The 16,263-nt window shown below is 39.8% G+C and overlaps 1 non-coding gene across 1 annotated transcript; it reads right to left on the bottom strand.

The window, feature by feature from the left end:
* Nucleotides 1-15,413: 15,413 nt before the first annotated feature.
* Nucleotides 15,414-15,522, bottom strand: LOC147929685 (small nucleolar RNA R71). The gene has a single exon (XR_015579063.1). It is a non-coding gene; the product is annotated as a small nucleolar RNA R71 (small nucleolar RNA).
* Nucleotides 15,523-16,263: the final 741 nt, after the last annotated feature.

The raw sequence follows: 16,263 nt of genomic DNA, 5'->3' as shown, positions 1-16,263 counted from the left end.
CACAAAATCTTATAATTAGTCAAATGCATTGGATTGTCCCACATTCTGACCCTAGAAACAGTAACAAATCTCTTACTGGTTCGAATCAATGTTTTCTCGGTTTTTGCCTGTTTTGGGACAAAATGGGTGTAAGTGTTGTCTAAACACTAAAAATTCATCCCAAACTCTGATAATTAGTCCAATGCATTTGATTGTTACATATCTTGACCCTAGAAATAGTAACAAATCTGATTATTGCTTTGAATCAATGTTTTTCTCCGTTTTAGCCTTTTTCTCGGTTTTAGCCTGTTTTGGGACAAAGAGTGTAAGTGTTGTCTATACACTCCAAATTCAACCGAACTCTTATAATTAGTCTCATGCATTGGATCGTTACATATTTTGAACCTAGAAATCGTAACAAAGCTGATAACTGCTTCGTATCAAGGTTTTCTCGGTTTTAGCCTGTTTTGGGACAAAATGGGTGTAAGTGTTGTCTAAACACTCCAAATTTAGTCCCGTGCATTGGATTGTTACATATTTTTGACACTAGAAATAGTAACAAACCTGATTACTGCTTCGAATCAATGTTTTCTCGGTTTCAGTATGTTTTCTCGGTTTTAAGCCTGTTTTGGGATAAAACAGGTTTAAGTGTTGTCTAAACACTCCAAATTAATCCCAAAATCTTGCAATTAGTCCTAATGCATTGTATTGTCACACATTCTGACCCTAGAAACAGTAACAAAGCTGTTTACTGCTTCAAATCAATGTTTTCTCGGTTTTAGCCTGTTTTGGGACAAAATGGTGTAAGTGTTGTCTAAACACTCCAAATTCAACCCGAACTCTTATAATTAGTCCCATGCATTGGATTGTTACATATTTTGACCCTAGAAATAGTAACAAAGCTGATAACTGCTTCGAATCAACGTTTTCTCTATTTTAGCGTGTTTTCTCGGTTTAAACCTATTTTGGGATAAAACAGTTTAAGTGTTGTCTAAACACTCCAAATTCTCCCAAACTCTAACAATTAGTCAAATGCATTGGATTGTCACACATTTTACCCTAGAAACAGTAACAAAGCTGTTTACTGCTTGGAATCAATGGTTGCTCGGTTTTACCATGTTTCTGGACAAAATTGGTATAAGTGTTGTCTAAAACACTTCAAATTCAACCCGAACTCTCATAATTAGTCAAATGCATTGGGTTATTACATATTTTGACCCTATAAAGAGTAACAAAGCTGTTTACTGCTTCGAGTCAATGTTTTCTCGGTTTTAGCATGTTTTCTCGGTTTAAGCCTGTTTTGGGATAAAACAGGTTTAAGTGTTGTCTAAACATTCCAAATTCATCCCAAAATCTTACAATTAGTCAAACGCATTAGATTGTCACACATTCTGACCCTAGAAAAGGTAACAAATCTGTTTACTGCTTCGTATCAATGTTTTCTCGGTTTTAGCCTCTTTTTGGACAAAATGGGTGTAAGTGTTGTCTAAACACTCCAAATTCAACTCGAACTCTCATAATTAGTCAAATGCATTTTGGGTTGTTACATATTTTGACCCTATAAAGATTAACAAATCTGTTTACTGCTTCGAGTCAATGTTTTCTCCGTTTTAGCCTGTTTTCTCGGTTTAAGCACGTTTTGGGGTAAAATAGGTTTAAGTGTTGTCTAAACACTCCAAATTCATCCCAAACTCTTAAAATTAGTCAAATACATTGGATTTTCACACTTTCTGACCCTAGAAACAGTAACAAAGTTGTTTACTGCTTTTCTCGGTTTTAGCCTGTTTCGGGAAAAATGGGTATAAGTGTTGTCTAAACACTCCCAAATTCAACCCCGAACTCTTATAATTAGTCAAATGCATTTGATTGTCACACATTTGACCCTAGAAACAGTAACAAAGCTGTTTACTGATAAGAATCAATGTTTCTTGGTTTTAACCTGTTTTTGGGACAAAATGGGTATAAGTGTTGTCTAAAACACTTCAAATTTAACCCGAACTCTTATAATTAGTCAAATGCATTAGATTGTTACATATTTTGACCCTATAAACAGTAACAAAGCTGTTTACTGCTTCGAGTCAATGTTTTCTCGGTTTTAGCATGTTTTCTCGGTTTAAGCCTGTTTGGGATAAAACAGGTTTAAGTGTTGTCTAAACATTCCAAATTCATCCCAAAATCTTACAATTAGTCAAACGCATTAGATTGTCACACATTCTGACCCTAGAAAAAGTAACAAATCTGTTTACTGCTTCGTATCAATGCTTTCTCGGTTTTAGCCTCTTTTTTGACAAAATGGGTGTAAGTGTTGTCTAAACACTCCAAATTCAACCCGAACTCTCATAATTAGTCAAATGCATTTTGGGTTGTTACATATTTTGACCCTATAAAGAGTAACAAAGCTGTTTAATGCTTCGAGTCAATGTTTTCTCCGTTTTAGCCTGTTTCTCGGTTTAAGCATGTTTTGGGGTAAAATAGGTTTAAGTGTTGTCTAAACACTCCAAATTTATCACAAATCTTATAATTAGTCAAATGCATTGGATTGTCCCACATTCTGACCCTAGAAACAGTAACAAATCTCTTTACTGGTTCGAATCAATGTTTTCTCGGTTTTTGCCTGTTTTGGGACAAAATGGGTGTAAGTGTTGTCTAAACACTAAAAATTCATCCCAAACTCTGATAATTAGGTCCAATGCATTTGATTGTTACATATCTTGACCCTAGAAATAGTAACAAATCTGATTATTGCTTTGAATCAATGTTTTCTCCGTTTTAGCCTTTTTCTCGGTTTAGCCTGTTTTGGGACAAAGAGTGTAAGTGTTGTCTAAACACTCCAAATTCAACCCGAACTCTTATAATTAGTCTCATGCATTGGATCGTTACATATTTTGAACCCTAGAAATCGTAACAAAGGTGATAACCTGCTTCGTATCAAGGTTTTTCTCGGTTTTAGCCTGTTTTGGGACAAAATGGGTGTAAGTGTTGTCTAAACACTCCAAATTTAGCCCGTGCATTGGATTGTTACATATTTTGACACTAGAAATAGTAACAAACCTGATTACTGCTTCGAATCAATGTTTTTCGGTTTCAGTATGTTTTCTCGGTTTAAGCCTGTTTTGGGATAAAACAGGTTTAAGTGTTGTCTAAACACTCCAAATTAATCCCAAAATCTTGCAATTAGTCTAATGCATTGTATTGTCACACATTCTGACCCTAGAAACAGTAACAAAGCTGTTTACTGCTTCAAATCAATGTTTTCTCGGTTTTAGCCTGTTTTGGGACAAAATGGGTGTAAGTGTTGTCTAAACACTCCAAATTCAACCCGAACTCTTATAATTAGTCCCATGCATTGGATTGTTACATATTTTGACCCTAGAAATAGTAACAAAGCTGATAACTGCTTCGAATCAACGTTTTCTCTATTTTAGCGTGTTTCTCGGTTAAACCTATTTTGGGATAAAACAGGTTTAAGTGTTGTCTAAACACTCCAAATTCATCCAAACTCTAACAATTAGTCAAATGCATTGGATTGTCACACATTTTTACCCTAGAAACAGTAACAAAGCTGTTTACTGCTTGGAATCAATGGTTGCTCGGTTTTACCATGTTTCTGGACAAAATTGGTATAAGTGTTGTCTAAAACACTTCAAATTCAACCCGAACTCTCATAATTAGGTCAAATGCATTGGGTTATTACATATTTTGACCCTATAAAGAGTAACAAAGCTGTTTACTGCTTCGAGTCAATGTTTTCCTCGGTTTTAGCATGTTTTCTCGGTTTAAGCCTGTTTTGGGATAAAACAGGTTTAAGTGTTGTCTAAACATTCCAAATTCATCCCAAAATCTTACAATTAGTCAAACGCATTCGATTGTCACACATTCTGACCCTAGAAAAGGTAACAAATCTGTTTACTGCTTCGTATCAATGTTTTCTCGGTTTTAGCCTCTTTTTGGACAAAATGGGTGTAAGTGTTGTCTAAACACTCCAAATTCAACCCGAACTCTCATAATTAGTCAAATGCATTTGGGTTGTTACATATTTTGACCCTATAAAGATTAACAAATCTGTTTACTGCTTCGAGTCAATGTTTCTCCGTTTTAGCCTGTTTTCCCTCGGTTTAAGCACGTTTTGGGGTAAAATAGGTTTAAGTGTTGTCTAAACACTCCAAATTCAATCCCAAACTCTTAAAATTAGTCAAATACATTGGATTTTCACACATTCTGACCCTAGAAACAGTAACAAAGTTGTTTACTGCTTTTCTCGGTTTTAGCCTGTTTCGGGAAAAATGGGTATAAGTGTTGTCTAAACACTCCAAATTCAACCCGAACTCTTATAATTAGTCAAATGCATTTGATTGTCCACACATTTGACCCTAGAAACAGTAACAAAGCTGTTTACTGATAAGAATCAATGTTTCTTGGTTTTAACCTGTTTTGGGACAAAAATGGGTATAAGTGTTGTCTAAAACACTTCAAATTTAACCCGAACTCTTATAATTAGTCAAATGCATTGGATTGTTACATATTTTGACCCTATAAACAGTAACAAAGCTGTTTACTGCTTCGAGTCAATGTTTTCTCGGTTTTAGCATGTTTTCTCGGTTTAAGCCTGTTTTGGGATAAAACAGGTTTAAGTGTTGTCTAAACATTCCAAATTCATCCCAAAATCTACAATTAGTCAAACGCAATTAGATTGTCACACATTCTGACCCTAGAAAAAGTAACAAATCTGTTTACTGCTTCGTATCAATGCTTTCTCGGTTTTAGCCTCTTTTTGACAAAATGGGTGTAAGTGTTGTCTAAACACTCCAAATTCAACCCGAACTCTCATAATTAGTCAAATGCATTTTGGGTTGTTACATATTTTTGACCCTATAAAGAGTAACAAATCTGTTAACTGCTTCGAGTCAATGTTTTCTCCGTTTTAGCCTGTTTTCTCGGTTTAAGCATGTTTTAGGGTAAAATAGGTTTAAGTGTTGTCTAAACACTCCAAATTCATCCCAAACTCTTAAAAATTAGTCAAATACATTGGATTTTCACACATTCTGACCCTAGAAACAGTAACAAAGTTGTTATACTGCTTTTCTCGGTTTTAGCCTGTTTCGGGAAAAAAGGGTATAAGTGTTGTCTAAAACACTCCAAATTCAACCCGAAACTCTTATAATTAGTCAAATACATTTGATTGTCACACATTTGACCCTAGAAACAGTAACAAAGCTGTTTACTGATAAGAATCAATGTTTTCTTGGTTTTAACCTGTTTTGGGACAAAATGGGTATAAGTGTTGTCTAAAACACTTCAAATTTAACCCGAACTCTTATAATTAGTCAAATGCATTGGATTGTTACATATTTTGAACCCTATAAACAGTAACAAAGCGTTTTACTGCTTCGAGTCAATGTTTTCTCGGTTTTAGCATGTTTTCTCGGTTTAAGCCTGTTTTGGGATAAAAACAGGTTTAAGTGTTGTCTAAACATTCCAAATTCATCCCAAAATCTTACAATTAGTCAAACGCATTAGATTGTCACACATTCTGACCCTAGAAAAAGTAACAAATCTGTTTACTGCTTCGTATCAATGCTTTCTCGGTTTTAGCCTCTTTTTTGACAAAATGGGTGTAAGTGTTGTCTAAACACTCCAAATTCAACCCGAACTCTCATATTAGTCAAATGCATTTTGGGTTGTTACATATTTTGACCCTATAAAGAGTAACCAAATCTGTTTACCTGCTCTCGAGTCAATGTTTTCTCCGTTTTAGCCTGTTTTCTCGGTTTAAGCACGTTTTAGGGTAAAATAGGTTTAAGTGTTGTCTAAACACTCCAAATTCATCCCAAACTCTTAAAATTAGTCAAATACATTGGATTTTCACACATTCTGACCCTAGAAACAGTAACAAAGTTGTTTACCTGCTTTTCTCGGTTTTAGCCTGTTTCGGGAAAAATGGGTATAAGTGTTGTCTAAACACTCCAAATTCAACCCGAACTCTTATAATTAGTCAAATACATTTGATTGTCACACATTTGATCCTAGAAACAGTAACAAAGCTGTTTACTGATAAGAATCAATGTTTTCTTGGTTTTAACCTGTTTTGGACAAAATGGGTATAAGTGTTGTCTAAAACACTTCAAATTTAACCCGAACTCTTATAATTAGTCAAATGCATTGTATTGTTACATATTTTGACCCTATAAACAGTAACAAAGCTGTTTACTGCTTCGAGTCAATGTTTTCTCGGTTTTAGCATGTTTTCTCGGTTTAAGCCTGTTTTGGGATAAAACAGGCTTAAGTGTTGCTAAACATTCCAAATTCATCCCAAAATCTTACAATTAGTCAAACCCATTCGATTATCACACATTCTGACCCTAGAAAAAGTAACAAATCTGTTTACTGCTTCGTATCAATGTTTTCTCGGTTTTAGCCTGTTTTGGGACAAAATGGGTGTAACGTGTTGTCTAAACACTCCAAATTCATCCCAAACTCTTAAAATTTAGTCCCGTGCATTGGATTGTTATATATTTTGACACTAGAAATAGTAACAAACCTGATTACTGCTTCGAATCAATGTTTTCTCGGTTTTAGTATGTTTTCTCGTTTAAGCCTTTTTTGGGATAAACAGGTTTTTAAGTGTTGTCTAAACATTCCAAATCATCCCAAAATCTTACAATTAGTCAAACCCATTCGATTGTCACACATTCTGACCCTAGAAAAAGTAACAAATCTGTTTACTGCTTCGTATCAATGTTTTCTCGGTTTTAGCCTGTTTTGGGACAAAATGGGTGTAAGTGTTGTCTAAACACTCCAAATTCATCCCAAACTCTTAAAATTTAGTCTCGTGCATTGGATTGTTACATATTTGACACTAGAAATATAACAAACCTGATTACTGCTTCGAATCAATGTTTTCTCGGTTTTAGCATGTTTTCTCGGTTTAAGCCTGTTTTGGATAAAACAGGTTTAAGTGTTGTCTAAACACTCCAAATTAATCCCAAAATCTTGCAATTAGTCTAATGCATTGTATTGTCACACATTATGACCCTAGAAACAGTAACAAAGCTGTTTACTGCTTCGAATCAATGTTTTCCTCGGTTTTAGCCTATTTTGGGACAAAATGTGTGTAAGTGTTGTCTAAACACTCCAAATTCAACCCGAACTCTTATAATTAGTCCCATGCATTGGATTGTTACATATTTTGACCCTAGAAATAGTAACAAAGCTGATAACTGCTTCGAATCAACGCTTTCTCTATCTTAGCGTGTTTTCTCGGTTTAAGCCTATTTTGGGATAAAACAGGTTTAAGTGTTGTCTAAAAACTCCAAATTCATCCCAAACTCTTACAATTAGTCAAATGCATTGGATTGTCACACATTTTTACCCTAGAAACAGTAACAAAGCTGTTTACTGCTTGAATCAATGGTTGCTCGGTTTTACCATGTTTCTGGACAAAATTGGTATAAGTGTTGTCTAAAACACTTCAAATTCAACCCCAACTCTCATAATTAGTCAAATGCATTGGGTTGTTACATATTTTGACCCTATAAAGAGTAACAAAGCTGTTTACTGCTTCGAGTCAATGTTTTCTGATGTATCCTAGCATTTTACTTGTTTAGATCCTCATTTGCATTCACTTTAGCATCATTTCATCCTGTTTTTTTAGCATTTGCGTCTCATTCTTGCATAAATTCACTCACTTAGTAGTTTTCCATTAGCATTGCATACATTGTTGCATATGGAGTTGTTATCAGATTTTGGAGAGCTTTTGGGAACACGAAACTGAGCAGAGTGCAAGGCGAAAGAGAGCTCGATCGAGCTGGGAAGACGAAGTGAAGCAGAGGAAGTCGAACCAAGGCAGAATGACCAACTGAAACGGAATCTAGCCTAACGCATGCAGAGCAGAAGACAAGGCGGAGCGACTGACACAGGAGGCAGAGCTCGATCGAGCTGATTAAAAAAAAGGACGGTCGAGCTGTCTGAGACAAAGAAGAGCTCGATCGAGCTGAAGTGGAACGCGAAACCAAAGCTAAACAAGAGGAGAAAGCATAGCTCAATCAAGCTGTTGGAAGCAGAGGAGAGCGAGATCGTGCTAAGCATCAACCGACTTAAAAATCGTTGACTTTGACTAGGGTTTTCACAAGCTTAGTATAAATATGTCTCATTTGTTTAAACTTGAGAGTGTTAGAATAAGCGGAAGACTTATGAGTTTTATAGAGTTTGGTAGAATAAAGTGAGAGAGAGATAGTGTAACAAAGAGAATGAGAAGTAGATTCTTAGTCTTCTCGAATAGAATACATAACAACATGTGAATACAGCTTAAATAGGTAAACCAACTAGGGCAACCTCTACCTCGAAATAGAAACAAGCGAAAGGGACATATAGAGAGAGAAGGGAGCGTTCCCAAGAGTGATGGTTACACCTCCATAGTCAACTTAGGCGCACATGTGACCCTTCCTCCCTCTTTTCTCCCAACGGTAACATAGGAAGGTTCTAGAGTACTGAATGGGCCATTGATGGACCGTCCTCCTTTTCTCTTCTTATGTCCCATATTACAATCGGCCTTATTGTGAAGCTGTACGGACCGGTGTTCGTACGGTACGGTCACCTTGATCAATACTCCCCGTCAAGCTTAGCCGAATGCAATGGCTAAGCTTGGAACCCGTGAAGCAGCACCTCATTAAAAACCTTGACTTAGAAAACCTCATGGGACAAAACAAAGTCAAGGGAAAAAGAGTATGTTGTCCACGGACTAGAGAAGTCGATAAAGGTCTTGTGATGTCTACAAGCCCAAGTTTGTTATGAATATAGTCACAAACCTTAGGACTTGCAGACTTGGTGAATATATCAGCCAGCTGATCTTGACTCCGAGTATGACACGGTAATACCACACCTTCTTCAATCTTTTCCCAAACCTTGTGGCAATCGCTTTCAATATGCTTGGTTCTCTCATGGAAAACAGAATTGGTGGCTATGTGAATTGCAGCCTCATTGTCACAATGCATGGTGATCGGTTGCTTTGAGTCAATACCAAGATCCTTGAGCAGCCCCTTTAACCAAGTCAACTCATTTGTTAGCTTCCTCATCGCTCGATACTCGGCCTCAGCACTTGAACAAGATACCACCTTTTGCTTCTTTGACTTCCATGTAACTAGATTTCCACCAATGAAAGTACAATATCCAGTGGTTGACCTCCTATCCAAGGTATCTCCATTGTAGTCCGCATCACAGTAGCCCACTATCTCAGTGTTATCATTCTTGCCCATCCAGATGCCTTGACCCGGACTGCCCTTGAGATAGCTGAGAATCCTCTCTACCATGCTCCATTGATACTTGGTTGGAGCCTTCATGTGTTGACTGACCTGATTCACAGCATAACATATGTCAGGTCGCGTGATGGTAAGATATATCAACTTACCTACAAGTCGGCGATAGCGCGTGACGTCCCGGAATGGCTCGTCCATGGGTTCCCTTGGTCGGCCTTCTTGTGCCCGAAAGCTCTCCCCCTTTCGCTTGAGCTGGTAGTCCTCATCAAGCGGTGTAGGAGCTGGAAACACGCCAATCTTACCCGTTTCAGCCAATAAATCCAGAGTATACTTGCGTTGAGAAAGGAAGAGCCCCTCCGGAGATCGACAGATTTCAATGCCAAGGAAGTATTTGAGTTCCCCTAGGTCCATGATATCAAAGGCAGATTTGAGGGACTGTTTGGTGTCTTCAATACCAGCCTTATCATCGCCAGTCACAATGATGTCGTCGACATAGATAAGTACCACCACAAGACCAAGAGAGGTTTGAAGTGTAAAAAGAGTGTGATCGGCCTCCGAACGGTGAAAACCTTGAGTCTTGAGGGTGGAGCTCAGTTTGTGATACCAGGCACGTGGGGACTGTTTGAGACCATAGATGGCCTTACGCAGCCTCAAGACTTTCCCGGGAGCGACCAAGTCTTCAAGGCCCGGAGGAGGAGTCATATAAACCTCTTCGTTTAATTCGCCTTGAAGAAACACGTTCTTGAAATCCATCTGCCATAAATCCCATGAGAGATTGACCGCAAGGGAAAGCACGACCCGAACCGTATGGAGCTTGGCCACCAGAGCAAACGTCTCCATGTAGTCGGCACCATACGTTTGGGTGAAGCCACGTGCGACCAGCCGAGCTTTGTGGCGTTCAATGGCGCCGGTGCTTAGGAACTTGATGGTGAAAACCCATTTGGAGCTCACGGCCTTTTTCCCTTTGGGAAGGTCTGCTTCGTCCCACGTGTGGTTCCGGATCATGGCACCAGTTTCGTCTTTGACAGCGTCTAGCCACTCCTTGTGCTCCTTGGCCTCATCATAGGTTTGAGGAACCCAATGAGCATCGACTTGGCCAAAGAAAGCTTGGTGATCGACCGGAAGCAGCTCAAGCGAACAAACAGCCTGGATAGGATGCACGACGGCTTGACTGTTGTAGTAGACTTGTTTATCCTTCCATGAGGACGGGTGAGACCTAACACGTTCACTTCTGCGTAAGAGGGGTTGAGTAGGCGGCTCTACTTGATGTGAGTCAGCAGCGTTGCTGGCTGGTGAGGCTTCTTCCAAGTGTTCTTCGGTAGGCATTATGGGAGCACCATGGGCTCCAGTCGTCATCGAGTTTGGCTCAGGAGAAACATGATCTGGAGGCAAGACATCCTTAGGGACGTCAGCAGGCTCTGGTTCACTCTCGGTAAGGGTCGGACGTGACTCGGGCCGTGTAGAGGCGATCGGTGTAGGCGGGTTACCAAGATGATCGAGAAGGAATTTTAGGCTGGAGGCCCGGTCATTCGGTGAAGAGGAGAGGTCCTTGAGGCTGTTCCAGTCCTTGTTACCAAAGTAGCCAACATTTTCCATGAACCGAACATCTCGAGAGACATACAGACGACTTGTTGTTGGATCATAACACTTTTACCCCTTTTGAGTCGTGGAATAGCCAATGAACATACACTTTGTGCTTTTAGGATCGAGCTTACTCCTCTGCTCTTCGGGCACTAATACAAAACAAACAAAACCAAAGACACGTAAGTGATCGAGAGATGGTTTAAATTTGTTCAATACCTCAAACGGTGATAAGTCGTTAAGGACTTTGGTCGGTGTCCGGTTAATCAAGTAACAAGCAGTCATCACGGCATCACCCCAATATCGCCTTGTAACATGTGAGTGGAACATCATCGATCGTGCAACCTCCATGAGATGTCGATTCTTCCTCTCGGCCACACCATTTTGTTGGGGCGTATATGGACAGCTTGTTTGTTGTAGGATGCCATGCTTAGCCAAATGTTCTTTGAACTTATGACTTGTATATTCCCCACCATTGTCTGACCTAAGGACCTTAATTTTAGCATTGAAATTGTTAGTGACATAATTTTGAAAGTTAATGAAGGCATCAAACACTCTATCCTTTGATGGTAACAAAGTAATCCATGTGTACTTAGATTTTTCATCAATAAAAGTCACAAAGTATTTGTTATTATCTCTAGAAAGACAGGGTGAAGTCCACACATCAGAATGCACTAGATCAAAACAATGCTCATAAATAGTAGTAGACTTAGGAAAAATAGACTTGCAATGTTTACCAAGAATACAAGACTCACAACTTGAGTTATCAAAAGAAACATTTGGTAACATTAAAGCAAGAGCACGAGAATGAGGGTGGCCTAGTCTAGCATGCCACATACTATCCGAATTAACAACAAAACAAGACTTATTAGAGGTAGATAAGATCGGTGAGGTTTTCTCTAGGACATAGAGATCTCCACTCCCTTGTCCTTCTCCAAGAACTTTCCCAGTCTCAATATCCTGAAAATGAACACTATTAGGACCAAAGATTGCATAACAATTTAAATCATTAGTGGCCCTTTTAACCGATAGAAGATTAGAGGTGAAGGTAGGCATAAAGAAAGCTTTTGAGGTCTTATCAAATATTGTCAAGTCCCCTATCCCTTTCACAGGTATTTGTTCTCCATTGGCAATAATAACATTCCCTAAAGCCGGTGTTATATTGTTAATTAGACTAGGGTTACTAATCATGTGGTAAGAAGCACCCGAGTCAATAACAAGTGATTTACTAGGCTTAGAGGTAAAGAAAGAGATACCAGACTCCTTGAGTGAGGCAATGGAGCGAATGAGCGCTTCAAGGTCTGATTTCCTCACCACCTCCCCATAGGCTGCGGTCATGGCCGCCTCATCTCCTTGCTTCGATGAACCGGCTCCCTTGTCACTAGTCGCTTCCTTCGAGAGGTTAGCCTTGAACTTGGCCGGTTTGAGATGGGGATGGAGTATCCAGCACTTGTCTTTCATATGACCTTGCTTCTTGCAATGGTCACATATCCACACCTTCCTATCCTCTTGCTTGTACACTCCTTTGTTAGCCATAACAAGCTCCCCCTTACCGCTAAACAAGTCGAGTGATCCTTGTTCCTTTTGGATTTGAGAACAAATGTCTTCAAAGGAGGGTAGTTTGTCAGCCCTAATAATGTGCTTCAAGAGGTCATTGAAAGATGGGTTCAAGGTGAGAAGAAGGCCAAAAACCTTGTCTTGCTCCTTCCTTTCACTCAGCACCGCCGGATCGAGTGTACTTGGCCGCAACATGTCGAGTTCGGACCATAGTGCTCGAAACTTACCAAGATGCTTAGTTAACTCCAAATCATCTTGGTTGAGCTCATTAATAGCCTTCTTGACTTCAAAAACTCGAGTCAAGTTAGAGACATTACCATAAACGTTTTTAAGCGTTTCCCAAAGCTCCTTGGCCGTCTCACAATAGGAGTAGGCTTCAAGGATTGGCGTGTCAAGAGAGTTTTGGAGGACAGACAGGACAACTTGGTCTTCTTGAAACCACTTGGCCTTCCTCTCGCTCTCTTCCTCTACTTCCACCTCGGAAGCGCACTCATCTTCTCCTTTGAGGTTTGGCTTTGGAACATAGTCGGTTTCGACATGACTCCAAAGGCCACGACCTCCAAGGGCGGTTCTTGTGGTTCTTGTCCACAGCAGGTAGTTTGTTCCCTTAAGAACAATCGGTGTAACGATGGGCTTGGTGTTTTCCATGGTTTGAATGTTATGGACCGTTGGACAAACCGTTTACCCGGAGAGTAAAAGAAACAAGAATGAGAAATCGAGTGAGAAGAGTTGAAGAATAAGAGAATCGAAGAGTTAAATTGTCAAGAACAACAACCTGGTTGTGATACCATGTTAGAATAAGCGGAAGACTTATGAGTTTGATAGAGTTTGGTAGAATAAAGTGAGAGAGAGATCGTGTAACAAAGAGAATGAGAAGTAGATTCTTAGTCTTCTCGAATAGAATACATAACAACATGTGAATACAGCTTAAATAGGTAAACCAACTAGGGCAACCTCTACCTCGAAATAGAAACAAGCGAAAGGGACATATAGAGAGAGAAGGGAGCGTTCCCAAGAGTGATGGTGACACCTCCATAGTCAACTTAGGCGCACATGTGACCCTTCCTCCCTCTTTTCTCCCAACGGTAACATAGGAAGGTTCTAGAGTACTGAATGGGCCATTGATGGACCGTCCTCCTTTTCTCTTCTTATGTCCCATATTACAATCGGCCTTATTGTGAAGCTGTACGGACCGGTGTCCGTACAGTACGGTCACCTTGATCAATAGAGAGGATCCTTTTGAGCATTTTTCTAGAACTTCTCTCAAGAAACAAAACGTGTTTAAGGCTTTGTAATTCGAATTCTCTTTTAATCTTTCAAGTTTTTATAGTTTTACATCTCTCTTTTATGCTTTAGTTTATATAATCTTGTTAATCTCTCTTTAATCTCTTTTCATAATGTTGCTTATTGAATTTTCTGGGTTTGGGTTCTTGAGCTTCATGATTTCTGAGTAGTGTTCTTAGAGTTCTTGAGGTTGGGTGAGATCCATGAGGTTTTCTTAGTCTTTTCTAGGGTTTTGATATTTAAATCTTTTAGATCCCTTATGGATTAGTGTTCTTCATGCTAGCTTCTTTCTGATCATTTGAAGCTTGACCCGAGGCATTTCCACCCGAGAGGGCTTGGTGAAATGTCTGATCTAGCTAATACCAGAGATTTACGTGCCTAGCCTAAGAGATTAGTTGTCTAGGGTGTTTATTGACATTGATTGATTGGTTGTTAATGCCTGCCTTGTTATGCTTTGCTAAAGAGATTTAGGTCTGGAGGTAACTTGGCTTGAGGGTCTCTGTCACGAGAGTGGATTGACCTGTTGTTGAATCTTTCGTCTAGGGATAGCTTTGTTTAAAGTTTTATTGAATCTTTGTATTAAGACTAAGTTACTTCATGGATCATTGATACCCAGCCTCACGAGCTCTCTTTTATCATCTGTTTGCATCAGTTTACGTTTTGCTTGTTTCGCTTAGCTTTGCTTACTTTTGTTAGTCACTGCTTACTTTTGTTAGTCACTGCTTACTTTTGTTAGTCACTGCTTACTTTTGTTAGTCACTGCTTAGCTTTGTTAGTCACTGCTTACTTTTATTAGTCACTGCTTAGCTTTGTTAGTCACTGCTTAGTTTTGCTATTAGTTCTCCTTTTTTTTTGTTGCTTGCTCACTTAGGTTGTTAGAAAATCAAAACTAAGGTTCGCTTGACTTAGGCTAGATTTGATTGCATCTTTTGTGGTTAATAGCTCATCCATTTGGTTTGACACCCTTTGTACTACAATGACAATTTAAGTGCTTAGGGAATTGAACTTCAGTAGAGAAGTAAAATCTTACTATCAATTTGGCGCCGTTTGCCCAATTGGGTGTTTGTCTGTTACATTTAAGATTTCAGATCTCTTAAGATCAAGCTGTTTTTCTTTTATTTTTGTTTACTCACTTGTTGGCTGTCTATCTGTTTGCTACAGGAAACACTCCTTCGACACACAGCTCGAGCAGTGCTGTTGAGTTCTCTCTTGCATGCAAACACGCTCCCAAGGCAGTCATAATCTCCTTTTCTGTGACGACGTCGATCATTTACCCCGCGCGTTGAGACAGCAAAGGAATCAAGTCGGATTAGATCAACAAGATCACGTTGGTATGGATAACCAACAGCACGAACCTCATGCACCTGGTGCACAAAACAATCTGCCACGCCAACCACGACACATTGGCGCTGGTGATGCTCCTAACACCCACACGCGAGCGTCAGGGAATTGTGCCTCCTTCCATCCCAAACAATAATTTTGAAATCAAGAGTAGTCTCATCTCTATGATTCAAGGCAACAAATTTCATGGCTTGCCGATGGAAGACCCTCTTGATCACCTGGACGAGTTTGACAGGCTCTGCAGCCTCACAAAGATCAATGGTGTCAGCGAGAGATGCATTCAAGCTGCGCTTGTTCCCATTCTCTCTTGGTGACAAAGCACATCAGTGGGAAAAAGCTTTACCTCAGGGATCCATCACCTCTTGGGATGATTGTAAGAAGGCTTTTCTTGCGAAGTTCTTCTCTAACTCGCGGACTGCTAAGCTCCGCAATGCAATCTCCAGCTTTGCTCAGAAAAATGGTGAAACCTTCTGCGAAGCTTGGGAAAGATTCAAGAGCTCGCACTTACTAAATGTCCTCACCATGGTTTCAGTCAGGAATCCCTCCTTAGTACTCTCTACCGGGGCGTTCTGCCTAAGTTCAGGATGATGCTTGACACTGCAAGCAATGGCAACTTCTGAACAAGGATGTTGAAGATGGTTGGGAACTTGTTGAGAACTTAGCTCAATCTGACGGGAACTACAATGAGGATTATGATAGGACTGTTAGGAGCAACAACGATATTGATGACAACACCAGGAAGGAAATCAAGGCTCTTCATGAGAAATTTGACAGGATTTTGTTGGGTCAACAGAAGCAGTAGTTATTTTTGTCTGTGAAGCTGAGCAGATACAGGTCCCAGATGGGGGAGGTTGATCAACTGAGGAGTTATGCTACATGCAGGACCAAGGTGGCTACAATAGAAGTTTCAACAACTACAGAGCTAACCCGAATCTCTCCTACAGAAGCACAAACGTTGCTAATCCACAGGATCAGGTCTACCCTCAACAACAACAACCTCAACAACAGCAGGGCGCAGCAAGCCGCCACAAGACCTTCGTTCCTTACAACCAGAATCAGAATTTTGCTCCAAAGCAGCAGTACTTTCAACACAGCAGCAGGGCAAACATGTGTGCACCTCCAGGTTTTCCACCTCAGGCACCACCCTCCCGATATGACAACTATGCTTCAGCAACTTCTTCAAGGACAAGCAGCTGGTGCTCAGGATGTTGCCCAAGAAGTTCTCTGAAGTGCAACATAATTTTCCCGATTTGAACACCAAAGTTGAGGC

This window comes from Camelina sativa, chromosome 13 (assembly GCF_030686135.1).
Source record: "Camelina sativa cultivar CO46 ecotype springtype chromosome 13, ASM3068613v1".
NCBI lineage: Eukaryota > Viridiplantae > Streptophyta > Magnoliopsida > Brassicales > Brassicaceae > Camelina > Camelina sativa.
The sequence above is the reverse complement of the archived record's forward strand: the minus strand, read 5'-3'. Positions and strand labels throughout refer to the sequence as shown.